We start from the raw sequence: 10,000 nt of genomic DNA on the forward strand, positions 1-10,000 counted from the left end.
GGTGGATGTGGTTTACATGGACTTCGGTAAAGCCTTTGACTAGGTCCCCCATGGCAGACTGGTACAATAGGTGATGTCACACGGGATCAGAGGTGAGACGGTAAGGTGGATACAGAACTGGCTCGGTCACAGAGAGTAGCAATGGAAGGGTGTTTTTCTGAATGGACGGTTGTGACTAGTGGTGTTCCACAGGGATCGGTGCTGGGGCCTCTGCTGTTTGTGGTGTACAAAGAACAAAGAACAATTACAGCACAGGAACAGGCCCTTCGGCCCTCCCAGCCTGCGCCGATCCCAGATCCTTTATCTAAACCTGTCGCCTATTTTCCAAGGATCTACTTCCCTCTGTTCCCCGCCCGTTCATATATCTGTCCAGATGCATCTTGAATGATGCTATCGTGCCCGCCTCTACCACCTCCGCTGGCAAAGCATTCCAGCCACCCACCACCCTCTGCGTAAAAAACTTTCCACGCACAGCTCCCTTAAACTTTCCCCCTCTCACCTTGAAATCAGGACCCCTTGTAATCGACACCCCCACTCTTGGAAAAAGCTTGTTGCGATCCACCCTGTCCAGACCTCTCATAATTTTGTGGACCTCAATCAGGTCCCCCCTCGACCTCCGTCTTTCCAACGAAAAACAGTCCTAATCTACTCAACCTCTCTTCGTAGCGAACCCTCCGTACCAGGCAACATCCTGGTGAACCTCCTCTGCACCCTCTCTAAAGCATCCACATCCTTCTGGTAATGTGGCGACCAGAACTGCACGCAGTATTCCAAATGTGGCCTCACCAAAGTCCTAGACAACTGTAACATGACCTGCCGACTCTTGTACTCAATACCCCGTCCGATGAAGGCAAGCATGCTGTATGCCTTCTTGACCACTCTATCGACCTGCGTTGCCACCTTCAGGGTACAATGGACCTGAACTCCCAGATCTCTCTGTGCATCAATTTTCCCCAGGACTCTTCCATTGACCGTACAGTCCGCTCTTGAATTAGATCTTCCAAAATGCACCACCTCGCATTTGCCTGGATTGAACTCCATCTGCCACTTCTCTGCCCAACTCTCCAATCTATTTATATTTTGCTGTATTCTCCTCGCTATCTGCAACTCCACCAATCTTAGTATCATCTGCAAACTTGCTAATCAGACCACCTATACCTTCGTCCAGACCATTTATGTATATCACAAACAACAGTGGTCCAAGCACGGATCCCTGTGGAACACCACTAGTCACCGCTCTCCATTTTGAGACACTCCCTTCCACCACTGCTCTCTGTCTCCTGTTGCCCAGCCTGTTCTTTATCCATCTAGCTCGTACACCCTGTACATAAACGATTTGGAGGAAAACGTAGCTGGTCTGTTTAGTAAGTTTGTGGATGACACAAAGGTTGGTGGAGTGACAGATAGTGTTGAGGATTGTCAGAGGATACAGCAGGACAGGGATAGGTTGGAGACTTGGGCAGAGAAATGGCAAATGTAGTTTAATCCGGACAAATGTGAGGTAGGTGGAGGAGAAATAAATCGTAAATGGCAAAACTCTAATATTGACAGTCAGAGAGATCTAGGTGTACAGGTCCACAGGTCACTGAAAGGGGCGACACAGGTGGAGAAGGTAGTCAAGAAGGCACATGGCATGCTTGCCTTCATCAGCCGGGGCATTGAGTATAAGAATTGGCAAGTCATGTTGCAGCTGTACAGAACCTTAGTTAGGCCACACTTGGAGTATAGTGTTCAATTCTGGTCGCCACACTACCAGAAGGATGTGGGGGCTTTGGAGAGGGTGCAGAAGAGATTTACCAGGATGTTGCCTGGTCTGGAGGGTGGATAGACTATGTGGATAGACTCGGACTGTTAGCTATGTGGATAGACTCGGACTGTTTTCATTAGAAAGACGGAGGTTGAGGGATGACCTCATAGAGGTCTACAAGATTATGAGGGGCATGGATAGAGTGGATGGGCAGGCACTCTTTCCCAGGGTGGAGGGGTCAGTCGCCAGGGGGCACAGGTTTAATGTCCATGGAGCAAAGTTTAGAGGAGATGTGTGAGGCGCGTTTTTTCTACACAGAGGGCGGTGAGTGTCTGGAACGCGTTGCCAGGGGAGGTTGTGAAAGCAGATACATTAACGGCGTCCAAAAGGCATCTTGACAAACACACGGATAGGATGGGTACAGAGGGATACGGCACTGGGAGCACTGAGGGTTTTGGCCAAGGGTGGTATCACAACCGGTACAGGCTTGGAGGGCCGAAGGGCCTGTTCCTGTCTGTGTTGTTCTTTGCATATTATACTATATAATATGTTATACTCTACCTGCCCACTCACATCCAAACCTCTCTTTGTTGCAAATGCAACAACCATAGCCTTCGTCCCGACATGAATCATTAAGACCCCGGCACTGATCTCTGCGACACTTTACTCGTTACTGTTTTTCCAATCCTCCATCCAATATATCATCCTGATCGAGTGCCATTTCGGAAATCTAAATATACCACATCTACTGGTTGCCCATGATCCACCCTCCTTGTTACAACCTCGAATAGCTCTACCGATTAATTTCCCTTTCACCAAATCCTGCGGTGACCTCCCTAAGAACGAATTTTAGCACTTTCCCCGAAGGCAGGCGTGAGACTAACATAGAACATAGAACATAGAACAGAAAACATAGAACAGAAAACATAGAACATAGAACATAGAACATAGAACATAGAACATCGAACATAGAACATTACAGCGCAGTACAGGCCCTCGGCCCTCGATGTTGCGCCGACCTGTGAAACCACTCTAAAGCCCATCTACACCATTCCCTCATCGTCCATATGTCTATCCAATGACCATTCGAATGCCCTTAGTGTTGGCGAGTCCACTACTGTTGCAGGCAGGGCATTCCACGCCCTTACTACTCTCTGAGTAAAGAACCTACCTCTGACGTCTGTCCTATATCTATCGCCCCTCAATTTAAAGCTATGTCCCCTCGTGCCGGACACCACCATCCGAGGACAAAGACTCTCACTGTCCACCCTATCCAATCCTCTGATCATCTTGTCTGCCTCAATTAAGTCACCTCTTAACCTTCTTCTCTCCAACAAAAACAGCCTCAAGTCCCTCAGCCTTTCCTCATAACATCTACACTCCACACCAGGCAACATCCTGGTAAATCTCCTCTGCACCCTTTCCAATGCTTCCACATCCTTCCTATAATGCGGTGACCAGAACTGTACGCAATACTCCAAATGCGGCCGCACCAGAGTTTTGTACAGCTGCAACATGACCTCATGGCTCCGAAACTCAATCCCTCTCACCAATAAACGCCAACACACCGTACGCCTCCTTAACAACCCTCTCAACCTGGGTGGCAACTTTCAGGGATCTATGTACATGGACACCGAGATCTCTCTGCTCATCCACACTGCCAAGAATCTTCCCATTAGCCCAGTACTCTGTCTTCCTGTTGTCCCTTCCAAAATGAATCACCTCACACTTTTCTGCATTAAACTCCATTTGCCACCTCTCAGCCCAGCGCTGCAGCTTATCTATGTCCCTCTATAACTTGTAACATTCTTCCGCACTGTCCACAACTCCACCGACTTTAGTGTCATCTGCGAATTTACTCACCCGCCCTTCTACGCCCTCCTCCAGGTCATTTATAAAAATGTCACATCTCCCTCTTTCAAAATAGTTCTCGCTGGCGCGTCAAAGCTCTCCCAACTCTCTCGGAGATTAATCGCAACCCCTCCCAAAGCTAGATGATCATTCTCACAAGTAGGCTCACATTAACGCTGCAATGAAGTTACTGTCAAAGGCCCCTAGTCGCCACACTCCGGCGCCTGTTCGGGTACACGGAGGGAGAATTCAGAATGTCCAATTCACCCAACAGCACGTCTTTCGGGACTTGTGGGAGGAAACCGGAGCACCCGGAGGAAACCCACGTAGACACGGGGAGAACGTGCAGACTCCGCGCAGACAGTGACCCAAGCCGGAATCGAACCCGGGACCCTGGCACTGTGAGGCAGCAGTGCTAACCACTGTGCTGCCTTGCCGTCATGATCCATCCCTATCCGTATTTCACCTCGACGGACTACACCTCGATGCCCAGTGAACAAAGCGGCAACTTTCGGCTCACTCCTGGAGATTACTGAGATAGGGAGGGTTACGGAGGAGGTTAGAGAGATAGGGAGGGTTGAGGAGGAGGTTACAGAGATAGGGAGGGTTGAGGAGGAGGTTACAGAGATAGGGAGGGTTACGGAGGAGGTTACAGAGATAGGGAGGGTTGAGGACGAGCTTACAGAGATAGGGAGGGTTGAGGAGGAGGTTACAGAGATAGGGAGGGTTGAGGAGGAGGTTACAGAGATAGGGAGGGTGACGAGGAGGTTACAGAGATAGGGAGGGTTACGGAGGAGGTTACTGAGATAGGGAGGGTTACGGAGGAGGTTACAGACAGAGGGAGGAGGTTACAGAGAGAGGGAGGGTTGAGGAGGAGGGTACAGAGATAGGGAGGTTTGAGGAGGAGGTTACAGAGATAGGGAGTGTTGAGGACGAGGTTACAGAGATAGGGAGGATTGCGGAGGAGGTTACAGATAGAGGGAGGGTTGAGGAGGAGGTTACAGAGATAGGGAGGGTTACGGAGGAGGTTACAGAGACAGGGAGGGTTGAGGAGATGGTTACAGAGATAGGGAGGGTTACGGAGGAGGTTACAGAGATAGGGAGGGGTACGGAGGAGGTTACAGAGACAGGGAGGATTGCGGAGGAGGTTACAGAGATAGGGAGGGTTGAGGAGGAGGTTACAGAGATAGGGAGGGTTGAGGAGGAGGTTACAGAGATAGGGAGGGTTGAGGACGAGCTTACAGAGATAGGGAGGGTTGAGGAGGAGGTTACAGAGATAGGGAGGGTTGAGGAGGAGGTTACAGAGATAGGGAGGGTTGAGGACGAGCTTACAGAGATAGGGAGGGTTGAGGAGGAGGTTACAGAGATAGGGAGGGTTGAGGAGGAGGTTACAGAGATAGGGAGGGTGACGAGGAGGTTACAGAGATAGGGAGGGTTACGGAGGAGGTTACAGAGATAGGGAGGGTTACGGAGGAGGTTACAGAGACAGGGAGGGTGACGAGGAGGTTACAGAGATAGGAAGGGATACGGAGGAGGTTACAGAGATAGGGAGGATTGCGGAGGAGGTTACAGAGATAGGGAGGGTTGAGGAGGAGGTTACAGAGATGGGGTTACGGAGGAGGTTACAGAGATAGGGACAGTTGAGGAGGAGGTTACAGAGATAGGGAGGGTTACGGAGGAGGTTACAGAGATAGGGAGGGTTACGGATGAGGTTACAGAGATAGGGAGGGTTGAGGAGCAGGTTACAGAAGTAGGGAGTGTTACGGGGGAGGTTACAGAGATAGGGAGGGTTAAGGAGGAGGTCACAGAGATAGGGAGGGTTGAGGAGGAAGTTACAGAGATAGGGAGGGTTGAGGAGGAGGTTACAGAGATAGAGAGGGTTACGGAGGAGGTTACAGAGATTGGGAGGGTTACGGAGGAGGTTACAGAGATAGGGAGGGTTGAGGAGGAGGTTACAGAGATAGGGAGGGTTGAGGAGGAGGTTACAGAGATAGGGAGGGTTACGGAGGAGGTTACAGAGATAGGGAGGGTTACGGAGGAGGTTACAGAGATAGGGAGGGTTGAGGAGGAGGTTACAGAGAATTGGAGGGTTGAGGAGGAGGTTACAGAGATAGGGAGGGTTGCGGAGTATGTTACAGAGATAGGGAGGGTTGAGGAGGAGGTTACAGAGATAGGGAGAGTTGAGGAGGAGGTTACAGAGATAGGGAGGATTACGGAGGAGGTTACAGAGATAGGGAGGGTTACGGAGGAGGTTACAGAGATAGGGAGGGTTACGGAGGAGGTTACAGAGAATTGGAGGGTTGAGGAGGAGGTTACAGAGATAGGGAGGGTTGTGGAGTAGGTTACAGAGATAGGGAGGGTTGAGGAGGAGGTTACAGAGATAGGGAGAGTTGAGGAGGAGGTTACAGAGATAGGGAGGATTACGGAGGAGGTTACAGAGATAGGGAGGGTTAAGGAGGAGGTTACAGAGATAGGGAGGGTTGAGGAGGAGGTTACAGAGATAGGGAGGGTTGAGGAGGAGGTTACAGAGATAGGAGGGTTGAGGAGGAGGTTACAGAGATAGGGAGGGTTACGGAGGAGTTTACAGAGATTGGGAGGGTTACGGAGGAGGTTACAGAGATAGGGAGGGTTGAGAAGGAGGTTACAGAGATAGGAAGGGTTACGGAGGAGGTTACAGAGAGAGGGAGGGTTGAGGAGGAGGTTACAGAGATAGGGAGGGTTGAGGAGGAGGTTACAGAGATAGGGAGGGTTGAGGAGGAGGTTACAGAGAATTGGAGGGTTGAGGAGGAGGTTACAGAGATAGGGAGGGTTGCGGAGTAGGTTACAGAGATAGGGAGGGTTGAGGACGAGGTTACAGAGATAGGGAGGATTACGGAGGACGTTACAGAGATAGGGAGGGTTACGGAGGAGGTTACAGAGATAGGGAAGGTTGAGGAGGAGGATACAGAGATAGGGAGAGTTGAGGAGGAGGTTACAGAGATAGGGAGGGTTACGGAGGAGGTTACAGAGATAGGGAGGGTTGAGGAGGAGGTTACAGAGAGAGGGAGGGTTGAGGACGAGGTTACAGAGATAGGGAGGATTACGGAGGACGTTACAGAGATAGGGAGGGTTACGGAGGTGGTTACAGAGAGAGGGAGGGTTGAGGACGAGGTTACAGAGATAGGGAGGATTACGGAGGACGTTACAGAGATAGGGAGGGTTACGGAGGTGGTTACAGAGAGAGGGAGGGTTGAGGACGAGGTTACAGAGATAGGGAGGATTACGGAGGACGTTACAGAGATAGGGAGGGTTACAGAGGAGGTTACAGAGATAGGGAGGTTTACGGAGGAGGTTACAGAGATAGGGAGGGTTACGGAGGAGGTTACAGAGATAGGGAGGGTTACGGAGGAGGTTGCAGAGATAGGGAGGATTACGGAGGAGGTTACAGAGATAGGGAGGATTACGGAGGAGGTTATAGAGATAGGGAGGGTTGAGGAGGAGGTTACAGAGATAGGGAGGGTTACGGAGGAGGTTACAGAGATAGGGAGGGTTACGGAGGAGATTACAGAGATAGGGAGGATTACGGAGGAGGCTACAGAGATAGGGAGGATTACGGAGAAGGTTACAGAGAGAGGGAGGGTTGAGGACGAGGTTACAGAGATAGGGAGGGTTGAGGAGGAGGTTACAGAGATAGGGAGGGTTACGGAGGAGGTTACAGAGATAGGGAGGGTTGAGGAGGAGGTTACAGAGAGAGGGAGGGTTACGGAGGAGGTTACAGAGATAGGGAGGGTTGAGGAGGAGGTTACAGAGACAGGGAGGGTTGAGGAGGAGGTTACAGAGATAGGGGGGGTTACGGGGTAGGTTACAGAGATAGGGAGGGTTACGGAGGAGGTTACAGAGATAGGGAGGGTTGAGGAGGAGGTTACAGAGAGAGGGAGGTTTGAGGACGAGGTTACAGAGACAGGGAGGGTGACGAGCAGGTTACAGAGATAGGGAGGGTTACGGAGGAGGTTACAGAGATAGGGAGGGTTACGGAGGAGGTTACAGAGATAGGGAGGATTGAGGAGGCGGTTCCAGATATAGGAGGGTTGAGGAGGAGTTTACAGAGATATGGAGGGTTACGGAGGAGGTTACAGAGATAGGGAGTGTTGAGGAGGAGGTTACAGAGATAGGGAGGGTTGAGGAGGAGGTTACAGAGATAGGGAGAGTTACGGAGGAGGTCACAGAGATAGGGAGGGTTGAGGAGGAGGTTACAGAGATAGGGAGGGTTACGGAGGAGGTTACAAAGATAGGGAGGGTTGAGGAGGAGGTTACAGAGATAGGGAGGGTTGAGGAGCAGGTTACAGAGAAAGAGAGGGTTACGGAGGAGGTTACAGAGGTAGGGAGGGTTACGGAGGAGGTTACAGAGAGAGGGAGGGTTGCGGAGGAGGTTACAGAGAGAGGGAGGGTTGAGGAGGAGGTTACAGAGATACGGAGGGTTGAGGAGGAGGTTACAGAGATAGGGAGGGTTGAGGAGGAGGTAACAGAGAAAGGGAGGGTTGCGGAGTAGGTTACAGAGATAGGGAGGTTTGAGGAGGAGGTTACAGATAGAGGGAGGGTTGAGGAGGAGGTTACAGAGATAGGGAGGGTTGAGGAGCAGGTTACAGAGATAGGGAGGGTTGAGGAGGAGGTTACAGGGATAGGGAGGTTTGAGGAGGAGGTTACAGAGATAGGGAGGGTTGAGGGCGAGGTTACAGAGACAGGGAGGGTTGAGGAGGAGGTTACAGAGACAGGGAGGGTTGAGGAGGAGGTTACAGAGACAGGGAGGGTTGAGGAGGAGGTTACAGAGATAGGGGGGGTTACGGGGGAGGTTACAGAGATAGGGAGGGTTACGGAGGAGGTTACAGAGATAGGGAGGGTTGAGGAGGAGGTTACAGAGAGAGGGAGGTTTGAGGACGAGGTTACAGAGACAGGGAGGGTGACGAGCAGGTTACAGAGATAGGGAGGGTTACGGAGGAGGTTACATAGATAGGGAGGGTTACAGAGGAGGTTACAGAGATAGGGAGGATTGAGGAGGCGGTTCCAGATATAGGAGGGTTGAGGAGGAGTTTACAGAGATATGGAGGGTTACGGAGGAGGTTACAGAGATAGGGAGGGTTGAGGAGGAGGTTACAGAGATAGGGAGGGTTGAGGAGGAGGTTACAGAGATAGGGAGAGTTACGGAGGAGGTCACAGAGATAGGGAGGGTTGAGGAGGAGGTTACAGAGATAGGGAGGGTTACGGAGGAGGTTACAGAGATAGGGAGGGTTGAGGAGGAGGTTACAGAGATAGGGAGGGTTGAGGAGCAGGTTACAGAGAAAGAGAGGGTTACGGAGGAGGTTACAGAGATAGGGAGGGTTACGGAGGAGGTTACAGAGAGAGGGAGGGTTGCGGAGGAGGTTACAGAGAGAGGGAGGGTTGAGGAGGAGGTTACAGAGATAGGGAGGGTGACGGAGGAGGTAACAGAGAAAGGGAGGGTTGCGGAGTAGGTTACAGAGATAGGGAGGTTTGAGGAGGAGGTTACAGATAGAGGGAGGGTTGAGGAGCAGGTTACAGCGATAGGGAGGGTTGAGGAGGAGGTTACAGGGATAGGGAGGTTTGAGGAGGAGGTTACAGAGATAGGGAGGGTTGAGGGCGAGGTTACAGAGACAGTGAGGATTACGGAGGAGGTTACAGAGATAGGGAGGGTTGAGGAGGTTACAGAGACAGTGAGGATTATGGAGGAGGTTACAGAGATAGGGAGGGTTGAGGAGGAAGTTACAGAGATAGGGAGGTTTTAGGACGAGGTTACAGAGATAGGGAGGGTGACGAGGAGGTTACAGAGATAGGGAGGGTTACGGAGGAGGTTACAGAGATAGGGAGGGTTACGGAGGAGGTAACAGAGATAGGGAGGGTTACGGAGGAGGTTACAGAGAGAGGGAGGGTTACGGAGGAGGTTACAGAGATAGGGAGGATTGCGGAGGAGGTTACAGAGATAGGGAGGGTTACGGAGGAGGCTACAGAGACAGGAGGGTGACGAGGAGGTTACAGAGATAGGGAGGGTTACGGAGGAGGTTACAGAGATAGGGAGGGTTGAGGAGGAGGTTACAGAGATAGGGAGGGTTACGGAGGAGGTTACAGAGAGAGGGACGGTTGAGGACGAGGTTACAGAGAGAGGGAGTGTTGAGGAGGAGGTTACAGAGATATGGAGGTTTGAGGACAAGGTTACAGAGACAGGGAGGGTGACAAGGAGGTTACAGAGATAGGGAGGATTACGGAGGAGGTTACAGAGATAGGGAGGTTTACGGGGGAGGTTACAGCGATAGGGAGGGTTACGGAGGAGGTTACAGAGATATGGAGGGTTACGGAGGAGGTTACAGAGATAGGGAGGTTTGAGGAGGAGGTTACAGAGATAGGGAGTGTTAC

At 51.5% G+C, this 10,000-nt stretch overlaps 1 long non-coding RNA gene across 2 annotated transcripts in view; it reads right to left on the bottom strand.

The window, feature by feature from the left end:
* LOC140407244 (uncharacterized) overlaps positions 1 to 10,000 on the bottom strand; it is a 13,368-nt gene that overhangs the window by 1,622 nt on the left and 1,746 nt on the right. Inside the window, exon 1 of one of the 2 annotated variants that reach the window (XR_011939557.1) lies at positions 2,321 to 2,629. The exons of the other annotated variant lie outside the window; for it this stretch is intronic. This is a non-coding gene — a long non-coding RNA (uncharacterized lncRNA). Of the gene's footprint in view, positions 1 to 2,320; positions 2,630 to 10,000 lie in introns of those variants that run through there. 2 annotated transcript variants of the gene reach the window in all.

Source organism: Scyliorhinus torazame, unplaced genomic scaffold (assembly GCF_047496885.1).
Source record: "Scyliorhinus torazame isolate Kashiwa2021f unplaced genomic scaffold, sScyTor2.1 scaffold_1370, whole genome shotgun sequence".
NCBI classification, from domain to species: Eukaryota; Metazoa; Chordata; class Chondrichthyes; order Carcharhiniformes; family Scyliorhinidae; genus Scyliorhinus; species Scyliorhinus torazame.